Raw genomic sequence first — 27,160 nt, 5'->3', positions numbered from 1 at the left:
GAGAATAACTGAACCACTCCTGGGCTAGCAACTCTACCCAGGAAAGTAAGTCTTGACAGTGGTGTTTAACGTGGGTCCTCCCTAGCTCATCCAAACCCAGGAGAGGGAGCCACAAACGGCAAAACACCAACACACACAGGGAAAATTTGGCAGCCTCCAAAGCCCACTGTGATAGCCAAAATGGTGAAAAACAGAAACAAAAGCCATATGAAAGAATAAGAGACCTCTACCGAAGATGAGATAAATGAGGTGCAATTAAGCAAGTTAACAGAACTAGAATTCAGAGCCATGATCTTGAGGAAGCTCAACAGCATGTGTAAGGACATGAGCACCATGAGTAAAGACATAGAAATGTTGAAAATCAACCATTTGGAAATTAAAAACCACCACCACCAAAAAAAAAAAAAAAGAAAAAGAATGACATATCAGAAATAAAGAACACATCGGAAGGTCTAAATAGCAGAGTAGAGGAAGCTGAGGACCGGATCAGTGAATTAGAAGATAGGGTAGAAAAAATCAACTAATCAGAAAACCAAAATGAAAAAAACAATTAAAATACAGGAAGACAGCTTAAGAGAACTGTAGGACAACTGGAAACGTAATAATATTTGCATCATACGAGACCCCGAAGAAGAGAAAAATGAGCAAGGGTTAGAGAATATATTCAAAGAAATAGTGACAGAAAACTTCCCATATTTGGTGAAGGAAGAAGGCATTAAAGTTCAAGAAGCAAAGAAAGCCCCAAATAAGAAGAACCCAAACAGGCCCAGACCAAGACACATAGTAATCAAAATGCCAAAAATTAAAGACAAAGAGAGAATCCTAAAGGCAGCAACAAATAAGCAGCAGGTTACCTACAAAGGAAACCGCATAAGGCTCTCAGCTAACTTCTCAACAGAAACACTACAGGCCAGAAGGGAATGGCATGAGGTAATCGAGGTCATGAAAAACAAGGATCTGAATCCAAGACTACTCTATCCAGCAAGGCTATCATTCAAAATAGAAGGTCAAATAAAGAGCTTCCCAGACAAAAAAAAAGGCTAAGGGAATATATTGGCACCAAACCAGCACTGCAAGAAATGTTAAAAAAACTGCTATAATTAGCAGGAGAAATGGGAAGAAAAATAGAACCACACTAAACAAAAATGGCAATAAATAAGTACATATCAATAATCACCTTAAATGTAAATGGATTGAATGCTCCCATAAAGAGACACAGAGTAGCTGATTGAATAAGAAAGCATGACTCATCTACATGTTGTTTACAAGAGACCCAACTCACAAGAAAAGACTCACATAGGTTGAAAGTGAAGGGATGGAAAAAATTTTTCCAAGCAAATGGAAAGCAAAAAAAAGCTGGAGTAGCAATACTCATATCTGATAAAATAGATTTCAAAATGAAGGCCATAACTAGAGACAAAGAAGGCCACTACATAATATTGAAAGGATCTATCCAACAGGAAGATATAACCTTGATAAACATATATACACCAGATATAGGAGCACCAAAATATATTAAAAATCTTCTGGAAGACTTCAAAGGGGATATCAACAGCAATACAATCACTGACATCACTAGATAGATCCTCTAGACAAAAAAATTAGCAAGGAAACAGAGACTCTAAATGAAACACTAGACCAAATGGATTTCATAGATATCTACAGCAAATTACACTCCAAAACTACAGAATTAACATTCTTCTCAAGTGCACATGGGACATTCTCAAAGATAGACCACATGTTAGGACACAAACTAAGTCACTACAAATTCAAGAAGATTGAAATCATATCAAGCATCTTCTCAGATTATAATGGCATGAAACTAGAAATCAATTGCAACAAGAACATGCAAAGACATTTGAACACATGGAAGCCAAATAGCATATTATTAAACAACGAATGGGTTACCAAGGAGATCAAGGAAGAAATTTAAAACTTCCTGGAAACCAATGAAAATGAACACATAACAACACAAAATCTATGGGATGCAGCTAAAGCAGTTCTGAGAAGGAAGTTCATAGCAGTACAAGCATACCTCAAGAAACAAGAAAAATCTCTAATAGACCATCTAACCTCATAACTTAAAGAACTAGAGAGCAAACAAAAAGAAAACCCCAGAGCAAGTAGAAGGAATAAAATAGTAAAGATCAGAGCAGAAATAAACGACATAGAGATCAAAAAAACAATTCAAAGGATCAATGAAACAAAGAGCTAGTTTTTCGAAAAGATAAACAAGATTGATGGACCCTTAGCTAGACTCACCTAGAAACAAAGAGAGAGAACCCAAACACACAAAATCAGAAATGAAAGAGGAGAAGTAACAACCAACACCACAGAAATACAGATCGTTAGCAACTACTATCAACAATTATACGGCAACAAATTCAACAATCTAAGGGAAATGGACCAATATCTAGAAACACATAGTCTCCCAAAACTGGACCAGGAAGAGATAGAAAATTTGAACAGACCAATAACAACAGAAGAAATTGAAGAGGTAATCAAGACTCTCCCAGCAATCAACAACCCAGGCCCGGATGGCTTTACAGGGGAGTTTTACCGAATACTCAAAAAAGAACTAACACCCATTCTCCTCAAACTATTTCAAAAAATTCAAAAATAAGGAAGACTTTCAAACTCATTTTATGAGGCCAGAATAATTCTAATTCCAAAACCAGAAAAAGACATTACAAAGAAAGAAAACTACAGGCCAATATCCCTGATGAACATAGACGCCAAAATCCTGAAAAAATACTAGCAAATCGGATTTAGCAATACATCAAAAAAATTATTCAGCATGACCAAGTGGGATACATCCCAGGGATGCAAGGCTGGTACAATACTCGCAAATCAATAAGTGTGATACACCACATAAATAAAATGAAGAATAAAAACCACATGATCATATCAATAGATGCCGAAAAAGCCTTCGACAAAATCCAGCATCCATTTCTGATATAAACGCTCAGGAATGTGGGAATAGAGGGATCATATCTCGGCATATTAAAGGTCATATATGAAAGACCTACAGCCAACATCATACTCAATGGGCAAAAACTAAAAGCATTTCCCTTAAGAACAGGAACAAGACAAGGATGTTAACTTTCACCACTCTTATTTAACATTGGACTGGAAGTCTTAGCCACAGCAATCAGACAGGAAGAAAAAATAAAAGGGATCCAAATTGGAAAGAAGGAAGTAAAACTGTCATTATTCACAGATGACATGATACTATATGTAGAAAACCCCAAAGACTCCATCAAAAATTTACTAGACTTAATAAATGAATTTGGCAAAGTAGCAGGATACAAAATTAACGTCAAGAAATCAACAGCATTCTTGTACATCAATGATGAACTCACAGAAAGAGAAACTGAAAAAACAATCCCATTTACCATCACTCCAAAAAAATTACGATACCTAGGAATAAACTTAACCAAAGAAGTAAAGGACCTATTTGCAGAAAACTACAGATCATTGAAAAAAGAAATAGAGGAAGATATAAAAAAGTGGAAGCACATACCCTGTTCATGGATTGGAAGAATTAACATAATTAAAATGTCCATACTACCCAAAGCAATCTATAGATTCAATGCAATCCCCATCAAAATACCAACAACATATTTCATAGAACTAGAACAAATACTTCAAAAGTTCATATGGAACCAAAAAAGACCCCGAATAGACACAGCAATCTTGAAAAAGAAGAACAAAGTAGGTGGGATCACAATACCAGATATCAGGTTATACTACAAAGCGACTGTAACCAAAACAGCCTGGTACTGGCACAAGAACAGGCATATAGACCAGTGGAACAGAACTGAAAACCCAGAAATGGACCCAAGGCAATACGCTCAATTAATATTTGACAAAGGTGGCAAGAGCATACAGTGGAGTAAAGACAGCCTCTTTAATAAATGGTGTTGGGAAAATTGGACAGCTACATGCAAAAAAATGAAACTAGACCATCAACTTACACCATACACAAAAATAAACTCAAAATGGATAAAAGACTTAAATGCGACCCGTGAATCCATCAAAATTCTAGAAGAAAATGTAGGCAACAAAATTTCGGACATCATATGGAGCAGAATTTTCACTGATACATCACCTAAGGCAACAGAAATAAAGGAGAAAATGAACACATGGGACTACATCAAACTAAAAAGCTTCTGCACAGCAAAAGAAACAATCATCAAAATGAAAAGGCAACCCACTGTATGGGAGAACATCATTGCCAATGATGTATCAGATAAGGGGTTAATTTCCAATATATATAGAGTGCTCATACAACTCCACAAAAGGAAGACAAAGAACCCAATTAAAAAATGGGCAGAGGAGCTGAATAGACACCTCTCCAAACAGGACATACAAATGGCCAAGAGACATATGAAGAAATGCTCAACATCACTAATCATCAGAGAGATGCAAATTAAAACAACAATGAGGTATCACCTCACACCTGTCAGAATGGCCGCCATCAACAAATCATCAAACAACAAGTGTTGGCGAGGGTGTGGAGAAAAGGGGACTCTAATACACTGCTGGTGGGAATGCAGACTGGTGCAGCCACTATGGAAAACAATATGGTGCTACCTCAAAAAATTAAAAATTGAACTTCCATTTGACCCAGTGATCCCACTGCTGGGAGTGTACCCTAAGAAGCCTGAAACACCAATCAGGAAGAATATATGTACCCCCATGTTCATAGCAGCACTATTTACAATAGCTAAGATCTGGAAACAGCCCAAGTGTCCACCAGTAGATGAATGGATAAAAAAGCAGTGGTACATATACACAATGGAGTACTATGCAGCAGTAAGAAAGAAAGATCTCTTATCCTTTGAGACGACATGGAGGGACCTGGAAAATATTATCCTAAGTGAAAGAAGCCAAGCAGAAAAAGACAAATACCACATGATCTCACTTATATACGGAATATAATGAACATAACAGTCTGAGGAATACAGTAGACCCAGACACATGGAAGTAGGGCACAGACTGACATCCCTCAGAAGAGGGGATGGGGGGTGGGGGGGGGTGGGAAGAGATAAACCACAGAACTTATATGCATGTATGCATGACCAATGGACATGGACAACTAAGCCGGGGAAAGGGTGGAGGGTGGGGTGGGGGGGGGTGCCAATGGGGTAAAAAGGTAAAATATCTGTAACAAAAAAATAAATAAAATTTAAAAAAAGATTAAAAAAAAAAAAATGTGACTCATGAATTCATAAAAATCCTAGAAGAAACTGTAGGCAACAAAATTTCAGACAGTATATGTAGCAGAATTTTCACTGATACATCCCCTGAGGCAACAGAAACAAAAGAGAAAATGAACACATGAGACTACATCAAACTTAAAAGCTTCTGCACAGCAAAAGATACAATCATCAAAATGAAAAGGCAACCCACTGTAAGGGAGAGCATAATTGCCAATGATATATCAGATAAGGGGTTAATTTCCAATATATACAGAGTACTCATACAACTCAACAAAAGGAAGACAAAGAACCCAATTAAAAAATGGGCAGAGGCCCTGGCCGGTTTTGCTCAGCGGTTAGAGCGTCGGCCTGCGGTCCTGAGAGACCCGGGTTCGGTTCCCGCTAAGGGCGCGTACCTCGGTTGCAGTTTGTCCCCGGCCCTGGTCGGTTGTGCAGGTGGCAGCCACTCGATGTGTTCCTTTCACATCGATGTTTCTCTCTCTCTCTCTCTCTCTCTGTTCCTCTCTCTCCCTCCCACTCTACCTGAACAAAAAATGGAAAAATGTCCTCGGGTGAGGATAAAAAAAAAAAAAAAATGGGCAGAGGAAGTAAATAGACACCTCTCCAAACAGGACATACAAATGGCCAAGAGACATATGAAGAAATGTCCAACATCACTAATCATCAGAGAGATGCAAATTAAAACAACAATGAGGTATCACCTCACACCTGTCAGAATGGCCGCCATAAACAAATCATCAAACAACAAATGTTGGCGATGGGGTGGAGAAAAGGGGACTGTAGTACACTACTGGTGGGAATGCAGACTGGTGCAGCCACTGTGTAAAACACTATGGTGTTACCTCAAAAAGTTAAAAATTGAACTTCCATTTGACCCAGTGATTCCACTTCTAGGAATATACCCTAAGAAGCCTGAAACACCAATCAGAAAGAATATATGTACCCCCGTGTTTGTAGCAGCACTATTTACAATAGCTAAGATCTGGAAACAGCCCAAGCATCCATCAGTAAATGAATGGATTAAAAAAGCTGTGGTACATATACCCAATGGAGTACTATGCAGCTGTAAGAAAGAAAGATCTCTTATCCATTGAGACGACATGGAGGGACCTGGAAAGTGTCATCCTAAGGGAAACAAGCCAAAGAGTAAAAGACAAGTATCATATGATCTCACTTATTTGTGGAATATAATGAACATAACAGTCTGAGGAATGGGGTAGTCCCAGAGACATGGAAGTGGGGTACAGACTGACAATCCCCAGAAGAGGGGGTGGTGGGGGTGGGAAGGGATAAACCACAGAACTTATATGCATGTATGCATAACCAATGGACATGGACAACAAAGCTGGGGACAGAACAGGGAGGGTGGGGGAGGGGGAATCAGTGGGTGAAAAGGATAAACATCTGTAACAAAATTAAATTAATTAATTAAAAAATAAAAATAAAAAAAGGATTAATCCTAGGGAGGTGATATACCTCATGAGGGCTACAGTTCACAACACTGTACTAGATATTGGGAAGTTGCTAAGAGAGTAGATCTTAGAAGTTCTTGTCACGAGAAAAAAAATGTAGTTATGTGTGGTGATGAATATTAATTATTGTGGTAATTGTTTTGCAATATATACATATATCAAATCATTATGTTGTATACCCCAAATTAATGCAGTGTTCTATGTCAATTATATCTCAACTTTAAAAAGTTATAAAAAGGTTAAATGGGATGATCAATTAAAACATTTTTTCCCAGCATACAAAACCTGCTCCACCAGTGTTCCCATTGTCACTATCTACTTGGTCAGCTTCGTGTACCACATCTCACTTCAAATTTTATGTTCCACTGCCCAGAACACTTTCTGTTTAATTTTATTACAGTCCTTTGTCTTCATTCATTCCCTGCCAAACCCACTTTGCCTAAGAACGCTCTTCGTGAAATGTTGCTCTCAATTCTTCTGTACAACAGATTTCTTTAAGCAAGCATAGAATCCAAGAGCATCCTGAAAGGAGGTTAGGAATATGTCGAAAGCCATGTCCCAGGAGAGGCCAGTGCTGAAGGAGATTGTGTCAGAGCATCTTGAGAGACTGAAGTCGGAGTAATTGAGCATGGGAACCAAAGAAACAGAGCATGGAAACCTTCAAAGCCACTCATGAGATACCTTTACCAAACCTGGGAGGATGAACCATGATAAGTAAAACTGGTGCCCAAAGATTGCCTAGATAGACCTCCTAGATTGATGCCTTTGCTTCAGCTCATTGGATGACTCATTGAAAACCACCCATAAGTTCTGTTGTTTTGCATTTTGAGAAAGTGATCATTGATGGACTGTTTCACTTTGTTGTTTGGCCATCCTACACATGAGCAGTGTATCTCCCCTGATTATCCCAGAGCAGTTGGCTGAATTACATAGTAAAAAATACGCATGAGTACCCTCGATGTCTTGTCTGGAAATGCCTCCTTGTTGTGCCCTGGCCCTTTCAGCCTCTTTCTGCAGGAAATCTAGACCGGCTGCTGGGGACAAATCTGTGTTTTTGTAGGATAAACTGTTCTCGACAAATTTAAAAGCTTTTATATCCCAGGACACATTATTCAAAACACCTTCAAGCTCAGCTTCTTACAGTGTTGTCTAGAAAAATACAAAACAGTAGCTCTGATTTGTGAATAAAATCAATGCTGTCCTCACAAACGAGAGGACATGGCATGCAACACAAAATGCAATTACCTTTTGAATCAGGCTGAGCAGTAGCAGCACCACTACTAACAATGTTATCAGCATTTACCTTGTTATATTTACCCCGAAGGACACAGGCTTGCTCATTTCTTTTGCTATCTTGCCTGATTATCTGCAAGCAAATGGATATGGTTTTTGTTCTACCTTTCTGGCCTAGAAAAGGCACCAGACACCTAGAAAAAAGGCAGATGTATTTTCTCCTTGCAATTGCGTTTAGCTCGAACATAGTGCACAGAAAAACCACAGAGACTCTAGTTGACATATTCCGTGCTTAACTAGATGTTTAGCATTTAAAGGTCCTCATCAGTCCTCATCTGCATTATAATTTTGCTCTGTGCCATAAGCACAAAACAAGTTTCTGATACATGACTCCAGTTTATTACATTTCCATAAAGCTGTCCAATATTTACTAGGGTTTGGGAACTTTATTAAATGATTTTCTTCCAGTACCAAAGACATACCATCGCCATAGTAACAGTTTAATTTTCTATATCCCATTTTCAGGTTTCTTTGGTTTTATTTAAGTGGCACATTTTCCATTAAACTTTGTAGTACATAAAGTTGTTAAGGTGACAGTTGAACACTCTAATGGTTGTAGGAAGAACATGACAAAAACTTTACCCTTGGGCCATTTAAAACAATTGTTGGGAAAGCTTCAAAAGATATTGGATGGCTTAGAGAATTCAAATTTGTGTCTTTAAGCAGATGACAAAGGAAGAACATTTTGAAAGTTCAGTTTGCCTTCTGATTGCTTCTGGTTGCTGTAGCAACAAGGTGAGCAAGGTGATGCCTCCTTTCCAGTGTCTTAGAGGCAGCACTGGGGACCTCAGATTCTGCTCTTGTCCAGGGGTGCTCAGTATTGGGGATTTGCATTAATGTTAACACAGACCTCTAGTCCTCTTACTGGTTTCTATTTCCTTCTAAGGACTAATCACAACCTGTAATCACAGGAATTATTTTTCATTTATTTATTTATAGCCTATCAGAGACCTCCACACTCAAACTAGAGTAGTGTAGTGAATTCCACGGGGGCAGGTATCTCTGCCTTTTTTCTTATATCCTGAACATTAAATACAATGTCTGGCACTTTTGCTTAGCAGCTGAATAAATTAACAGTTCAAGTAGCTGATGTAATGCTTCTTTCACTTACAGAGTCTTGAACCCTGTAGACTTCCATGATTCAAAAAATAAAGTGTAATGACCCTGGCCAGTGTGGCTCCGTTGGTTGGAGCATCATCCCATACATCAAAAGGTGATGGGTTTGATTCCCAATCAGGGCACACACCCAGGTTGTGGGTTTAATCCCCTGCCGGACATGGTTGGGGTACATACAGGAGGCAACAAACTGATGTTTCTTTCTCTCTCTCTCCTTCCTCTCTCTAAAATCAATGAAAAACATATCCTTGGGTGAGGATTTTTAAAAATGAAGTATAATAAAAAAATAAAATACTATTTCCCTTCAGGGGAAATAAAGCTGCAATAAGCCTGAATTAGCAGAATCTTTTTTAAAACAGCTGTAATTCTAGATCTTGTGCATCAATGACTCCTGGGCAAGGATCCCTGCCCCCATCCTGTCAGCCCCTCCTTGGTGGCACAGTCCAGACGGATATGGGAGATGTCGCTGTCTTTATTAATGTTGCAAAACAGCCTCTTTTGATTCAGCTTATCCCCCTCATCAAGACAGCTTGATACACCAAATCATATTTCCATAATGAAAACTCTGACTACGGCAGAAACAATGTCCCTATTGGTCCCAATTACTCTATTTGTGAAGGATATTGGTTTCCTGCCTGGGAAGACATGATCTATAAATGTCTTGAAAGACAGAGAACAGCAAATCTGGCCTTACATTTTTAGAATTATTTTTCTAAACTAAAGAAACATAACTCTGAATCTAAACCAGGTGTTAGGTCAATAGGCTTTCAAATTTTAAATAAAAGGGAGGGTATTCAGAGATCAGGAAGCCCGAAAGCAGGTTTTTTGTTTTTTCTTTTTTCTTTTTGTTTTTAAATTTTATTTTTGTTATAGATGTTTCTCCTTTTTTACCCCATTGACACCTTCATCCCCATCCCCCCCCCCCCCTGTCCCCGGCTTTGTTGTCCATGTCCATTGGTTATGCATACATGCATATAAATTCTGTGATTTATCTCTTCCCTCCCCCCACCACTCCCTCTTCTGAGGGTTGTCAGTCTGTACCCTACTTCCATGTCTCTGGGTCTACCCAGATTGTTATGTTCATTATATTACACAAATAAGTGAGATCATGTGGTATTTGTCTTTTTCTGCTTGGCTTGTTTCGCTTAAGATAATACTTTCTAGGTCCTCCATGTCATCTCAAAGGATAAGATATCTTTCTTTCTTACAGCTGCATAGTACTCTATTGGGTATATGTACCACAGCTTTTTTATCCATTCATCTACTGATGGACACTTGGGCTGTTTCCAGATCTTAGCTATTGTAAATAGTGCTGCTATGAATATGGGGGAACATATATTCTTTCTGATTGGTATTTTAGACTTCTTAGGGTATATTCCTAGAAGTGGGATCACTGGGTCAAATGGAAGTTCAATTTTTAACTTTTTGAGGTAACACCATAGTGTTTTTCATAGTGGCTACACCAGTTTGCATTCCCACCAGCAGTGTACTAGAGTCCCCTTTTCTCCACACCCTCGCCAACACTTGTTGTTTGATGATTTGTTGATGGCAGCCATTCTGACAGGTGTGAGGTGATACCTCATTGTTGTTTTAATTTGCATCTCTCTGATGATTAGTGATGTTGGGCATTTCTTCATATGTCTCTTGGCCATTTGTATGTCCTGTTTGGAGAGGTGTCTATTTACTTCCTCTGCCCATTTTTTAATTGGGTTCTTTGTCTTCCTTTTGTTGAGTTGTGTGAGTACTCTCTATATATTGGAAATTAACCTCTTTTCTGATGTATCATTGTCAATTATGCTCTCCCATACAGTGGGTTGCCTTTTCATTTTGATGGTTGTTTCTTTTGCTGTGCAGAAGCTTTTAAGTTTGATATAGTCCCATGTGTTCATTTTTTTCCTTTGTTTCTGTTGCCTTAGGTGATGTATCAGTGTAAATTCTGCTGTGTATGATGTCTGAAATTTTGTTGACTACATTTTCTTCTAGGATTTTTATGGATTCATGAGTCACATTTAAGTCTTTTATCCATTTTGAGTTTATTTTTGTGTATGGTGTAAGTTGATGGTCTTGTTTCATTTTTTTGCATGTAGCAAAAAATTGCATGTCCAATTTTCCCAACACCATTTATTAAAGAGGCTGTCTTTACTCCATTGTATGCTCTTGCTTCCTTTGTCAAATATTAATGGAGCATAATGTCTTGGGTCCATTTCTGGGTTCTCTGTTCTGTTCCACTGGTCTATATGCCTGTTCTTGTGCCAGTACCAGGCTGTTTTGATTACAGTAGCTTTTTAGTATAACCAATAGCAGGTATTTTCATGTGGGAAAGATCTTATTGTTCAACACAGCAAGCCATACTAGTGATCTAACCGAGGGACCAGCTGGCAGGGTCAAAATATAGTGTGAAATAGGCCAGTCCTGGGCTCTATTCCCACAGGACCGGTTGGCTTATTGTTCTCCAGGGCTCTAGCTGCACCACTCACTCAGCAACTGCTATTCCAACAGGCACAAAGGGAACCTACTTCAAGGATATGGGCGGATAACACACCGGCAGAAGAAAAACATCTTAGCTCTCACCTTTGATTCATAACAAACCAGAGGAGCAATCTTCACATGTGAAAGACAGCATGTTAGCTAACAGGTTAATAGCATTATCAGTAAGATAAAAATGTAAATAAATGATCCAAATTACATCCTTACTGGACCACAGGAAAATAATTTTAAGGGTAAGGGTAATGGGAGTGTCAGTCCTGAGTGTGCCATCCTATTTCTTAAAAAAAAAATCCCAGATAGGTGGTGTCTAAAATTCAAATTTATAACTAGAACATCAATATAAGGACTTGGTGATTAATATTAATGAACATGCATTATTGGCACTTAGTTATTATTGTTTAATGAAAAGGCAAAAAGTTAACTACATAATTTCAAATACAAAGGAAATTGTTTTGCCAAGAACCAACTTGAGATATACATTATTCCTTTAATATCTTATTTTCAAAAGTTGTACGAAGTACTTCTATCTCTTTGCAGCTCTTACTTTCTCTGTTAGTTCTGCAAAATGAAAAATCTTATAGTACACTTTCAATTTTTTATCTCTTAGATTGATTGGCATCAATAAAATTTTTTTATTATATTAATAAAAATGATCAGAGCTTTGCTATAAACATTACTTTTTAATGAAAATGCAATGTAATAAAAAACAGTTAAAATGTTTTTATTATCCTGAAATTACCTGAGTCTGAAAATTAATATTAATTATATATAGCACAACAAATGGATTCATAATGGAGAAATAATAAAAAGATGCAACCATCTATGGCCAGTTCTACAGTACTTAATTATTGACATACATTACCACATTATTGACAATTCAGCAAAACTATCCAACCAGAATCTTAGTGGGGCAGAAAAGTATATATCTTGCAATGAGTTCCATTTTCCCTTTTACATAATTGTATCTGAAGCAGACCTACTACATTTATTCATTCAACAAATTTGTATTGATTCTCCACTCTGTATCCAGTACTGTGCTGTATATAAGAGACAGATTGAGGATGACCCAGTTCACGATCCAGGAGTGGAGACAGATAAATAATGAGTAGCTACTATAGAGGGAGGTCAGTGCTAATAGAGGCACAAAAGAGGACATGCTTAACTGCATCAGTAGGGGTCATCTGGGCAGAGTCCTGATGAAGAGTGGACCTCAGTGACCCCATGCTTTCTTGTTTTCTAGCAACATACAGAAGAGTGGCTCCCAACTGATTGTCAGCAGAGCTGTGATGGGTTTTGCCACATCAGAGTAAAATAAAATAATTTTCTAAAAATTAATTTATTTATTTTTTGCCATTTGAGGACTTCTCTTTCATCCTGAGTGTGTGTCCTTCTGACATTTTTATGTCCTTTCTTTTCTGAAACCATGGATCATCCATGATTAGGCCTGCTTTTTCTTCCTTAATTGGTCTAATACGTAGTAGACAATTCTAGGTGAATCAAGACCAGTTGGACCACGGTGAGAAGTAAGGGTAGCTGATTGGTTCCTCAGCTGAGTGTTAACAGTAAAAGATTTCTCACCCAATGTGATCCAGAGCAGTAGTTAGTGGATTCATCAGAAAAATCTATTAAGATGGGACATCATAAAAAAGTACATTAATATATTTTATATGTAAACTTAAAATATTTATTGACCTGTGTTAATCTAGATAGAAGATCTTTCCTTCATGGATTCACCGATCTGATGCGCCTTTTAGTATTTATAAACTGGCACAACAATTTAAAGACAATTGGGAAGCATGATGACTGTATAATCAATCTAGAATTTTATTAATTTCCCCCCTCCCCCAATTTTTATAGTTTATCTCAGACCCCATTTGACAGACAATTTTATATTCACCGTTATGATCTTTCAAAATATTTCATTTTGTTTATATGGAAACAACTCTTTGAGTGTGCCTGCAGTTCCTCAGTTATATAACGTTTACATAATTACAATTACAACTGGATAAGCAGGTTTAAGAACAAATGCAGCTGACCCTTGGTGAGACAAAACTGCATGCGCCTGCCAGAGCCGGACTTCTCAGCTTTAATCGGCATACGCAGCATCTGCAGATCGAGTTAAAATGCTTCAGTAGATCTGGAGTGGGGCAGAGGTGGTTGTTCCAAGCTCCCGGGTTCTGCTTCTGCTGCTGCTGGCCGCAGACCACACTTTGAATCACTAAAACAATGGTTCTGCCTTGGCTGCACATTGGAATCACCGAGTCCCACTGTGAATGATTCTGATTCAGGTGGTCTGGAGTGGGGCCTTGGAAACAGAATTTTTAAGGCTTGCCAGATGATTGTAATGTCTGGAATGTAGCCTGCTAACCTGAACATTCAATGTGGTATGAGAGCCCTTTTACAGAGAGAACTGAGCGTGTCAGTAATTCATTGAATAAATCTGTTCACTGAAGTTAGTGAAGAGAACTACTATGTATATAATCGGTGTATAATCGGTGGATATCACTTTCCTACCGGACATCCCTCAGGTTCAATGTATTTTTGTTTGGTTTGGTTTGGTTTTTTGCTTTTTAATTGACTTTATTTCTAAGACTTCTGATTTCTCTTGTATGAAAATCCTGGGGCTGAGGGAAAGGGGTTAAAAACTAGAATATTTGGTACCAATGTCTGGTCTCCATTAAACTAACTAGAAATTAAATGTGCCTTTCCTCTTAACTTGTTTTTAGTGCAGCAATTACATAACAGTTCGCGATCCTATTTCAAAGGCTCCATTTCCTAGGGGGACTAATCCAAGCTAATTCAAGGTTAAGATGGAAACACAGAAGGCTAAAGAGGAAGACAAAAGAAAAATGAGGAAGCTTCAAATGTAATACTTGCTACTATAAATAAAGAATCCCACTTTGCAGAAATTCATTTATTGCAGTAGAGTCTGGAACCGATTAACCGTGATAAACGAGGGCCGACTGTATTTGGTTTATGGTGCAAAGATGATATACAAGTAACATAAAATTAGAAATCATCATTTAGGAAATCACAGTTTAGTTACTATTTGTAAATATGTATGCATAACCTGAGACTGTTCTGTGTGAGACTTTTCAGTTGTGATTTTGGTCCCTTGATGTAGAGAAGGGACAAGGTGCTCATTCCTGGGACATGAACCTACATAGACTTATTGTCAACTGCTGTTTTGGGGCAATTTATGTCAGAGTTGAGTTGTGATAGAGACTGTATGGCCCACAAGGACTAAAATGTTTACTAGTTAGACCTTTACAGAAAATAACTGCTGACTTTTGATGTAAAGGAACCATTATTAAAGCTCACTCATCCCATTACCAGCAAGACACTGTCTTGCCCACAACTCCATGCTAGCCGTGGAGGGCTAGTCCCCCAAATCAGTAACACTGTCTAAGCTTCCTGTTAATGATTCTCTTTAAATCACTTAAACTCTCTGCTTAGAGTGCACCTTAAAGGTTGGCCAGAATGCGGCTCTGAGCTCCGATGGAAGTTGAAATACAGCCTATAATAAAAGCAAAGCAGAGGAAAGAAAACAGGTTCTCAAGAAACCAAGCCCTGGGGAGTGATGTGGATCCAGAAAAGGATTCTGTTCCCAATACCCTTTCATGCTGTGTGTGTGCCAAGCTATAGATCTTTTCAATGCAAAAGCAGTTATTTCAGCCTGAGGTCCAATCTTTCAGCAGGAGAGTTTCTAGGCACTGTTTCTTTCACATCATTCAAAGTGGTCCTACTAATTGATTGTCTTTTGTTTGGAGTCCAAAACGGAACATTATCCTTTTCATCAATTTTCTCAGCAGTCTGCAAATGTACTATTTATTGCATGTAAAGTTCTACTTAAATAACATTCAATCATCTTTCCAGCAGATTTCAATGAGCAATGTTCCTGGAGATGCTTAACAACCTGTAATGCCTATTCATTGTGTGGAAAGCTTCGCATGACAAATGGCCAACGCAGGAACTCTTTAGGCTTATAATTTCTTTAGATGAATTTTCTTGACAGTGCTGAAAAATGAACATTGCTGTTTGCAGATGAGTGTATCACGCATTCCCAGCAGCTACTCTTAAAGCTGCCTTTGTTCGTACTGTGTGGAATGAGATGATAAATCAGTTGCATAGTGGCTTATTGAAGGGGGAGAGGGAGGAAATAAAAACTCCATAAGCATATGTATCAGCATTACATTTAATATGTTTATATTTTTATTTTAAATCATTTCACCTTATGTAGTAGTTTCATTACAAGCTGATATTTGTAATTTTGGAGCAACATTCCCCAAATGAGCAGGCTATATAATTCTATAAAAATAGTCAAGTTGCAATTTTTTAATAGTTATGAGTTCAGGACAAAAAAAAAAAAAAAAAGCATTTATTGAGTACATACCATGTCAGACGCTACCACCAGGTACACAAAGAAGAATAAGATGGGCATTTCAAGACAGTCTGGCCATTCACCGGTATTGGGTTTTCTTGGTAGCTTTGGGTAACCTCTTCTGAACCTTTAGACTAGAGGCAAGGAGCTGCCAGTCTCCTCCCACACAACCTGAGTACTGTTTGCGTGTTCTAATAGAAGCAAGTCCCAGACCAAATTTTGCCAAGGATACACTTATCAGCAAGGAGGTGAAGGCAATTCAAATATGTTAACCCCATCATCCATCTTTTTTTAGCTCTAAATATGATCATAATTCATAAAGGAAAAAAATAACTTTGCATTACCTTCTACCTTGGGGGAGACAGAAGAAGACTGTGGTTCCAGTTTGAGTCCAGTGCCCCCTAAATAAAATATTCTCAAGAATAAGAAAAGGATGCTACCTCAAATATGCCAATTTGGTATAAGAATCATTTAGAGCTGAAAGCAAATGAGATGAGAATCAACCGATGCAGGAAGAGTTCTCTGTCCTCCCCTTATCTGCCTGAAGCAGGCACACATGCTGTATTGTGAAGGTGTCTCATCCCCCCCGAACCAGGAATAGGAGAGCACTCTTATCCCCAAAGACATACTCAACACCAGATGCATTTGCATAAACAGACCTTCCTAAAATACCCCTTAGCCTTCATTCACTCCCCCATATATTTCCTAGTCTCTTTCCCATGATTTATCACCTTGAAAACAAAACTCTCTTTTCTTTTTTAAAATGGTATCTAAGCTCCAGAGGCTAACCTTGTCTTCAAATTTCAGTTCTTTTCTGTGAACTCCACGAATGTAAAATATTAATAAAAATGGCATGCCTTTTCTCTTGTTAATCTGTCTTTCTTAGTTTAATTCAGGCTCCCCCAGTCACTGAGCCTAAGAAGGTAGAGGAAAAGTTTTCCTCCCCAGCAGAGGTAAAACAATCAAACGAGCACATTGTCACGCAACCCATGCCTGTAAGCTCAGTCAAATCCTGCTTTCTACCCTGTCGGCATTCAGGCCAGTCTCATGCAGGAAAGGTTGTCTAGCGGCACAGGTGACTGTTCCAGAAGCAGGTTTTAGCTGAGCATTCAGTCTAGATGCCACCAGTTCAATGGAAGGAACACGGGAACCAAGAGTCCTGCCCTGGAGCACATTCCTGCGGCTGGCGGCTGAGCTTGCCAGGTTCTCACACCCCATTCATGGAAGGGCCACGGTGTTTGCACCATCTTTCCAAACAATTCACTTTTCTTAAATACCACTCATTTCACTGGAGAAAAAATAGTTCTACTGCCCCTTGATCCTGATTTAGATAGTAGTATCTAAGTGACTACATTGTTATCACTCTTGTAGAGTGAAGACTATAGGATCTTAAAATGCCAACTCACCACTGATTAGGGTAATTCATCTAACTTGCTCTAGGATATAGAACACATACTAAATGACCATATACATATCACACCGGCAATGAGGAGCTATTTTAAATAAATTACAGACAACAAAACACCAGTTTCTCAGCACCATAATACTAGCATGTACAAAATCCAGCTGGGTACAGAGAAGGGGAGAAATGTTCCAGCCTGAAATTTAGAGAGGCTTCCCAAGGAGGTGATATTTGAAAGGAAACTTGAAGTTCAGCAGGGAGAAGAGAGTCAGGCACATGAATTCCAGGCTGAAAGAACAACTGTACAGAAGCAAGAAGACAAAAACAATCCTGTGTGATCAGGTACTGTAAGAAAGCCAGCAGAGCTGAAACCTGGAGTGAAGGAAGGGAGCAGAGGGAGAGAGGTAAATGAAGGAATGTGAGTTTTAGCAACTGGCAGAAAGCTCAGACAACCTTTGTTTCCTTTCTGTCCTTTTTGGTTATTTTTTGTTTATCCTCACCTGAGGACATTTTGCATTTATCTTCAGATAGAGTGGGAGGGAGAGAGAGAAACATCGATGTGAGAGAGACACATCAACTGGTTGCCACCTACATGACCCAAACTGGGGCTGGGGACAAACTGCAACCGAGGTAGTGCCCTTAGCGGGAACCAAACCCGGGTCTCTCTGGACCACGGGTCAACGCTCTAACCACTAAGCCAAGTGGGGCAGGGTCCTTCCTGTCCTTTTTATTTCAACAGCATGAGACAATGGAGAAAACACAATTCTCCTTGTCAGAATGTGTCACTTCTTGATCTTTCAACCTCGGGCAAGTGATCTTTTGGGGTGCATTCACTAAAATGTTGATTTAGAGATATGGCTAATCACTGAATCAAAATACAATTTGCCAGGCCCCCTCTCATACCTCCTGAATCAGGCACACTGCAGGTGGCTCCAGTAAACTGTGCATTTCAAGCTGCCAGTTTGTGAACCACTGCCTTAAATACATTATTATGTGGAGGAAATCAACTTTGTTAAAAACATTCTAAGTAGGTGCTATTTGGGGAGGGGGCGCTATTTCTTCTAAGGATGGGGTAAAAAGAGCAGTAACCTGAAGAGTCTGAAATATTTAAAACAAAAAAACCTTTAAAATCCTTTAGCTGGCTTGTGGCATTTGCAGGGGGAGGGAGAGATTATCCAAAGGTAAGAGACTTTTCTTCCTTTGAAGCTGTATTGGTGTGATGTGAATCAAACCATTCATGCAGAGAACAAAAGCACTTTTGACTTCCAGAGCCGGTTAAGATGGTAACTTAAATAAACAGGGAGGAAAAGAGATACGACAAAAGGTCAATTTAGTCATAGGTTCTTGAGCTTCGATTAAAGTGGTGCCTAAGGCTGAACAGCTGAACTGAGTTTGCAGTTATCCACCTGTCCAGAGACTCCCCACCTGAAGTCACCAGACCTGGGAAGTCAGTTCGGAGGGAGGTCTGGAATACATTTTTTAATATTTCAAAATTTCTGGTACAGTATCACTCAAAGTGTGGACCACCTAAGGAATGAGGACAGTGTTTATTAAAAGTGATGATTTCTGTGTCTCAAGCTGAGATTTTATTTTGGAGTTTTGGGTGTGGGACCTGGAAATCTGTATTTCTTTTCAAACACTAGGTGATTTTGAGAGAATGCATTTGTGATCAGGCTAATCAGAACATCCCTAAGTAGCATCCCAATCTTCTCTGCTTTAGCTAAAATGATAAAGTCAATTTAGTACATGCTGATCAGAATGTATAACTATCAGGCATAGCCCTGGCTGGTTGGCTCAGTGACTAAAGCGTCAGCCCGCAGACCAATGAGACCCGGGTTCGATTCTGGCCAAGGGCACATACCTTGGTTGCGGTTCATCCCTGGCCCTGGTCGAGACCGCCCGGGAGGCAACCAGTTGATGTGTCTCTCTCACAGGAGGTTTCTCTCTCCCTCTCCCCCTCCCTCCTAGTCTGCCTAAAGATAAATGGGAAAATACCCTCGGGTGAGGATAAAACAAACAAACAAAAAAACTATCAGGCACATATCTTTCATCAGTAAAAATGGGAAAATAAGTAATTATATAATAAATACAATTTGCTTAATAGAGAAAAATCTACTAAAACATAGGTCTATGGAGAAACTCTTTCAAAGGAATTCTTGATACTAAAACATTAGAAAGGAACTTTGCTCTCCTCCCCCATTCTTGGCTAAATACATTTTGTCTAGAATCTTGATGGTAGAAAAATACCAGTGGAAGCAGTTTGCAACCCTATCTTCTCACTGAGCACCCCTCCCTTCCCCCTCTGCTCCACATGCCCCCTTTCTCAAATGGAGATAGCTATGCCAGTTGACAGTTTGGCATGTGTTTGGTGCCCCATGAGGGAAACTTTGTTTCTGAAACATTTCTATGAAGAATAAAAAACACCAGTGACCTGCCACTGGTTGGTATAAAAGGTATTTCCTGAGCCAGCTTAAAGATTTGCCACACAGTTCATGGGGGTTTTCCCCTAATTTCTATTATCAGTAGAATGACTTTCGGGAGTTCTGACCTGATCAGTTACGAGAGAGAGGGCACTGAAATGGAATTCAATATTATTTTAATAAACATAGAATCCTTTGGTTCTATGACTATAAAATATAAAACACAGGATTTCATCAAGTTCACTGGCCTTGTTCAAGTTCAATGGAAAATTTACATCGTTAAGAGCTGAGGAAGTACAACCTCTAATTAAACAATGTAGAGATTGGAGATTTCCCTGAGTAGAAAATGAAAGATCCTGACTATGAAACCACCACCTCCCCTGCAGTTATGAATTTATTGACATAGCAACTATAATAGGGTTCCATCAGAGTTGCCAAAAATAATATCTTGTCATTATGCGACTGTTAATAGCAAAGTTACATGAAAAGTTGTTTCCACCTGGTTTAAGCCAAATTGGTTAGGAACAACCATTAGGTTCTTTTTGGTAAACAACAGTAGTAATCAGCTACCCACAACTTCACCACTACGTTATTAAGAAGCTGAGACTCGCCCTGGCCGGTTTGGCTCAGCGGTTAGAGCGTCCGCCTGCGGTCCGGAGGGATCCAGGTTCGGTTCCCGCTAAGGGCATGTACCTCGGTTGCAGTTTGTCCCCGGCCCTGGTCGGTCGTGCGGGTGGCAGCCACTCGATGTGTCCCTTTCACATCGATGTTTCCCTCTCTCTCTCTTCCTCTCTCTCCCTCCCACACTGTCTGTACAAAAAAATGGAAAAATGTCCTGGATGAGGATTAAAAAAAAAAAAAATTTAAAAAAAGAAACTGAGACTCAAACCAAGTTCTACCACACACACAGATCCATTGACAGATAAAGGCTGAAGGGCTAGGAAGACTGTATGCTCCTCCCTGAAAGTGAAAGTCTCTAATATATCTTCAGTAGCTGTAATTCCACATATGAGAGCATATTTATATCAGCTATTACGCCAACAAGACACTAGTTCATAATATTGCTTTTATTATGTGAATTAGACAAAATATCTGGTGTTGTTTGGAGATATAGCGAAAGCTTTAACAAAATCTGCCCCGTGGAATTCCGTCTTTCTGATCTTATGTGAACTGACAACACGAGTGAATGCCTGATGAGTGATACTGATTATCCTAGGAACCGGCTTAAACGAACACCTGCGAAAATACTCACATCTATCTCAAAATGGGAAAGGAGGGGGAAATGATGTAATTGTTTCTTAACTACTGATAGGTATGTTTTAATCTCAGGAAGAGTTAAAATTAAGTACAAAACTGTTTGTGAGTCAAAACAAGAGAATGTTATTGTGTGAAGAAAGCTGTGCTATTTGGAATCATTTATCCTTGTGATGTTCGATAAAATGTATCCTGTTAAAATAACAGGTTAATCTGTTTATTCCCACTTAAAATATTCATAAAAATGACTTGGACATGTGAATGTAAGTTGAAATCTTACCAAGTTTATGTTCAGTGTTAAAAATTTTAAGATGACTCAAGTTTGCCATAATGTACTTCTCAGAATTGTAAGAAGTATTTGAGTATATAGAAAGCTTTGACAATCAAAGTCTTTTAGAAGGGTTCAGATCCATAAAATACTTTTAAAATGTTTAAAGGTATTTCTTTTTAAAAATAGTTTATATAGCCCTGGCCGGTTTGGCTCAGCGGTTAGAGCATCGGCCTGCGGTCCGGAGAGACCCGGGTTCGGTTCCCGCTAAGGGCACGTACCTCAGTTGCAGTTTGTCCCCGGCCCTGGTTGGTTGTGTGGGTGGCAGCCACTCGATGTGTCCCTTTCACGTCGATGTTTCTCTCTCTCTCTTCCTCTCTCTCCCTCCCACTCTATCTGTACAAAAAATGGAAAAATGTCCCCGGGTGAGGATAAAAAATAAATAAAAAAATAAATAAAAAATAAAAATAGTTTATATAGAATTTATTGGGATGACACTGGTTAATAAAATTATACAGGTTTCAGGTGTACAATTCTGTAATACATCATTGGTATATTATATTGTATGTTTGCCATCCCAAATCAAGTCTCCTTCCATCACCATTTATCCCCTCCTTCCCCCTTCCTATCTCTCTCCACCCCCCTTTCCCTCTGGTAATCACCACACTTGTTTGTGTCTATACATTGTTTTTTCTTAATCCCTTCAATTTTTTTACTTAGTCCCCCAATGCCCCTCCCTTCTAACAGCTGTATCTATGAGTCTGTTTCTATTTTGTTAGTTTATTTTATTCATTAGAGACCACATACAAGTGAAATCGTGTGATATTTGTCTTTCTCTGACTGGCTTATTTCACTTCATAATACTTTCCAGCTTCATCCATGCTGTCACAAAAGGTACGATTTCCTTTTTTTACAGCCGAGTAGCATTCCATTGTGTAAATACACCACAGCTTTTTTATCTACTTATCTACTGATTGGCACCTGGGCTGCTTCCAAATCTTAGCTATTATAAATAACGCTGCAATTAACATAGGGGTATATATAGTTTTTCAAATCAGTGTTTAGATTTCTTCAGATAAATTCCCAGAAGTGGAATTTCTGCGTCATGAGGCAGTTCCATTTTTAATCTTTTGAGGTGACTCTATACTGCTTTCCACAGTGGCTGTACCAATATACATTCCCAAAAACAGTACATGAGGGTTCCCTTATCTCCACATTCTTGACAACACTTGTTGCTTGTTGATTTATTCATGATAGCTATTCTGACAGGTGTGAGGTGATATCTCATTGTAGTTTTAATTTGCATTTCTCTGATGACCAGTGACATTAAATATCTTTTCATATGTCTATTGGCCATCTGTATGTCCTCTTTGGAGAAGTGTCTATTCAGGTCCTTTGCCCATTTCTTAATTGGACTGTTTGATTTTTGTGGGTTTTGCTGGTATTTAGTTGTGTAAGTCCTTCATAATTTTGGGATATTAACTGCTTATCAGATATATCATTGGTGAATATGTTCTTCCATTCAGTAGGTTGTCTTTTCATTTTGTTGATAACTTCCTTTGCTATGCAAAAACTTTTTAATGTGATGTAGTTTCATTTGTTTATTTATCTTTTGTTTCCCTTGCTTGAGGAGATATGTCAGAAAAAAATACTGCTATGAGAAATGTCTGAGATTTTACTTCCTATTTTTTTTTTTTTATGGTTTTGAGTCTTACATTTAAGTCTTTAATTTATTTTGAGTTTATTCTTGTGTATAATGTAAGAAAGTGATGTAGTTTTATTTTCTTGCATGTATCTAATTTTCTTAACACCATTTATGGAATAGACTATCTTTACCGCATTGCATGTTCTTGCCTCTTTTGTCAAATATAATCGACCATAAAGGCATGGGTTAATTTCTGAGCTCTCTATTCTGTTTCATTAATCTATATCTCTGTTCTTATGCCAGTACCATGCTGTTTTGATTACTATGGCCTTGTAGTATAGTTTGATATTTGGTAGTGTAATTCCTCCAACTTTGTTCTTTTTTCTCAAGATTGCTGAGGCTGTTCGAGGTCTTTTGTGGTTCCATATAAATTTTTGGAATATTTGCTCTAGTACTGTGAAATATAGCATTGGTATCTTGATAGGAATTGCATTAAATCTATAGATTGCTTTGGATAGTATGGACATTTTAATGGTGTTAATTCTCCCTATCCATGAACACAGTACATGCTTCCACTTATTTGTATCTTCTTCAATTTTTTTCTTTAGTATCTTAAAATTTTCTCTGAGTATAGGTCTTTTAGATCCTTGGTTAAATTTATTGTATTTTTTGATGCAATTTTAAATGAGATTGTTTTCTTAGTTTCTCTTGTGATAGTTCATTATTATATAAAAATGCCCTTGATTTCTGGATATTTATTTTGTATCCTGGTAATTTACTGAATTATCAATTCTAGTAATTTTCTGGTGGAATGTTTAGGGTTCTCTAGATACAGTATCATATAATCTGCAAATAATGACAGTTTTACTTCTTCCTTCCCGTTAGGATGTCTTTTATTTCTTCTTATCTGATTGCTGTGGCTAGGACTTCTGGTAACATGCAGAGTCAGAGTGGTGAAAACAGACATTTCTTATCTTAAGGGAAATGCTTTTTACCCATTGAATATCATACTGGGTTTGTCATATATAGCCTTTATTATGATCCTTCTATTCTCACTTTGCTGAGTTTTCTTTTTAATCATAAGTGGGTGCTGAATTTTATCAAATGCTTTTTCTGTATCTAATATGATCATATGACTTGTATCCTTCATTTTGTTTATGTAATATATCATGTTTATTGGTTTACAAATACTGTACCAAACTTGTATCCTTAGAATAAATTTTACTTGATCATGGTGTATGATCTTTTTAATGTATTGCTGCAGTCAGTTAGCTAATATTTGTTGAGGACTTTAGCATTTATGTTCATCAGAGATATTGGCCTCTAATTTTTTTTCTTTGTAGTGTCTTTATTGGTTAGGAATTAGGATAATGCTGACATCGTAAAATGAGTATAGGAGTCTTTCCTTCTCTTGGAATTTTTGGGAATAACTTGAGAAGGATACATATTAGTTCTTCTTTGGTAAAATTCACCTGTGAAGCCATCCCATCTGTTTGTTGAGAGTTTTTAGACCACTATTTCAATTTCATAAGTAATTGTCTATTCAGATTGTCTTTCTTCCTGATTTAGTTTGGGAAGATTGTGTTTCTAGAAATGTATTTATTTCACCCAGATTGTCTAATTTGTTGGCATATAGTTGTGTGTAATATTTTCCTACAATCCTTTGTATTTTTGTGGAGTCAGTTGACACTTTTCTTTCATTTATAATTTTATTTATTTGGGTCTTCTCTGTCTCTCTCTCTCTCTAAATCTAGTTAAAGGTTTGTCAATCTTGTTTATCTTTTCAAAGAACCACTTCTTGGTTTCATTAATCTATTGTAATTTTTTTTATATTCTGTCATTTATTTTAGCTCAGATGTTTATTTTTTTATTAATTTATTTTTATTACAGATGTTTCTCCTTTTTTCTCTATTGATACCCTCCTCCCCATCCCCTCCACCCCATCCCCAGCTTTGTTGTCTATGTTAATCGGTTATGCATACATGCATATGAGTTATGTGGTTTATTCCTTCCATCCCCCCTTTTGAGGATTGTCAATCTGTACCCTACTTCTATGACTGTGGGTCTATTTTGTTCATCAGTTTGTTTATTCATTATATCCCAGAAATAAGTGATATCATGTGATATTTGTTTTTCTCTGTTTGGCTTGTTTCACTTAGGATAATGTTCTTCAGGTCCCTCCATGTTGTCTCAAAGGATAAGAGATCTTTCTTTCTTACAGCTGCATAGTATTCCATTGTGTATATGTACCACAGCTATTTTATCCACTCGTCAACTGATGGACACTTGGACTATTTCCAGATATTAGCTATTGTAAGTAGTGCTGCTATGAACATGGGGGTACATATATTCTTTCTGATTGGTGTTTCAGGTTTCTTAGAGCTTATTCCTAGAAGTGGGATCACTGGGTCAAATGGCAATTCAATTTTTAACTTTTTGAGGTAACACCATAGTGTTTTCCATAGTGCCTGCACCAGTCTGCATTCCCGTGAGCAGTGTACTAGAGTCCTTTTTTTCTCCACACACTCATCAACATTTGTTGTTTGATGATATGTTGATGGTGGCCATTCTGACAGGTATGAGGTGATACCTCATTGTTGTTTTAATTTGCATCTCTCTGATAATTAGTAATGTCGTCAGTTAATATTTTTATTATTTCCTTTCTTCCACTTACTCTGGGATTTATTTGCTGTTCTTTTTCTATTTCTTTTAGTTGTAGGATTAGATTGTTTATTAGAGATTTTTTATTTTTGCTTCTTGAAGTAGGCTTGTAATTCTATGAACTTCCCTCTCAGGACTGCTTTTGCTCTGTCCCATAGATCTGGAGTTATTGTGTGTTCATTTTCACTTGTTTCAAGGTATCGTTTGATTTCATTCTTGACCTCATTCTTAACCCATTCATTGTTTAGTAATATGTTATTTACCCTCCACATCCTTTTGTGTTTTTGTTTTTTTCTTGCGATTGATTTCTAGTTTTGTATCATTATGATCAGAGAAGATGTTTGACATGATTCCAATATTCTTAAATTTATTGAGACTTCTTTTGTGTCCTAACATGTTGTCTATACTAGAAAATCTTTCTTGTGCACTTGAAAAATATATATATTCTGCTGCAATGGGGTGAAATGCTCTGAAAATGTCAATTAAATCCATCTGATCTGGTGTGTAATTTAAGGCTGATGTTTCCTTGTTGATTTTCTGTCTGGAAGATCTATTCATTGATGTTAATGGGGTATTAAAATTCCCTACTATGACTGTCTTACTGTCAGTCTCTCCCTTTATGTCTATCAAGATTTGCTATATATATTCAGTTGTTCCTATCTTTGGGGGCATAAATGTTTACAGGGTTATATCTTGTTGTTTGATTGGTCCTTTTAAATTATGTAATGTCCTTCTTTGTCTCTTGTTATGGTATTTGTTTTGAAGTTTTTTTGGTCTAATGTAAGTATTGTTACCCTAACTTTTGATTATTTCTATATGCATAAAGTATCTTTTTCTATCCCTTTACTTTCAGTTGGTGCATGTCTTTTGTTCTGAGGTGGATCTCTTATAGACAACATATATATGGTCTTGTTTTCTTATCCATTTAGCTACCCTATGTCTTTTGATTGGAATATTTAAGCCATTTACATTTAAAGTGATCATAACTATGTTCCTCTTTTTTCTTTTTCTTTCTTTTTCTTAAAGATGACCCTTTAATATTTCTTGTAATACTGGTTTGTTCATGATAAACTCTTTTAGCTTTTTCTTGCCTGGGAAACTCTTTATTTCTTCTTCAATATTAAATAAAGCCTTGCTGGGTAAAGTAGTCTTGGTTGTAGGTCCTTGTTTTTCATCACTTTAGATATTTCTACCAATCCCTTCTGGTCTGCAAGGTTTCTGTTGAGAAAACAGTTGACAGTCATATGAGAGCTCTCTTATAGGTAACTAACTGCGTTTCTCTTGCTGTTTTTAAGATTCTCTCTTTGGGCCTTGCTGGTTTTGCTCAATAGTTAGAGCATTGGCCCACGAACCAGAGAGTCCCAGGTTTGGTTCCCACTAAGGGCACGTACCTTGGTTGCAGTTTGTCCCCGGCCCCAGTTGGAGTCATGTTGGTGGCAACCATTTGATGTGTCTCTCTCACATTGATGTCTCTCTCTCTCTCTTCCTCCCTCTCTCCCTCCTACTCTATCTGAAGATAAATGCAAAAATGTCTTT

The sequence above is a fragment of the Molossus molossus genome, unplaced genomic scaffold, assembly GCF_014108415.1.
Source record: "Molossus molossus isolate mMolMol1 unplaced genomic scaffold, mMolMol1.p scaffold_m16_p_10, whole genome shotgun sequence".
Taxonomy (NCBI): Eukaryota; Metazoa; Chordata; class Mammalia; order Chiroptera; family Molossidae; genus Molossus; species Molossus molossus.
Note: the sequence above shows the minus strand (reverse complement) of the source record.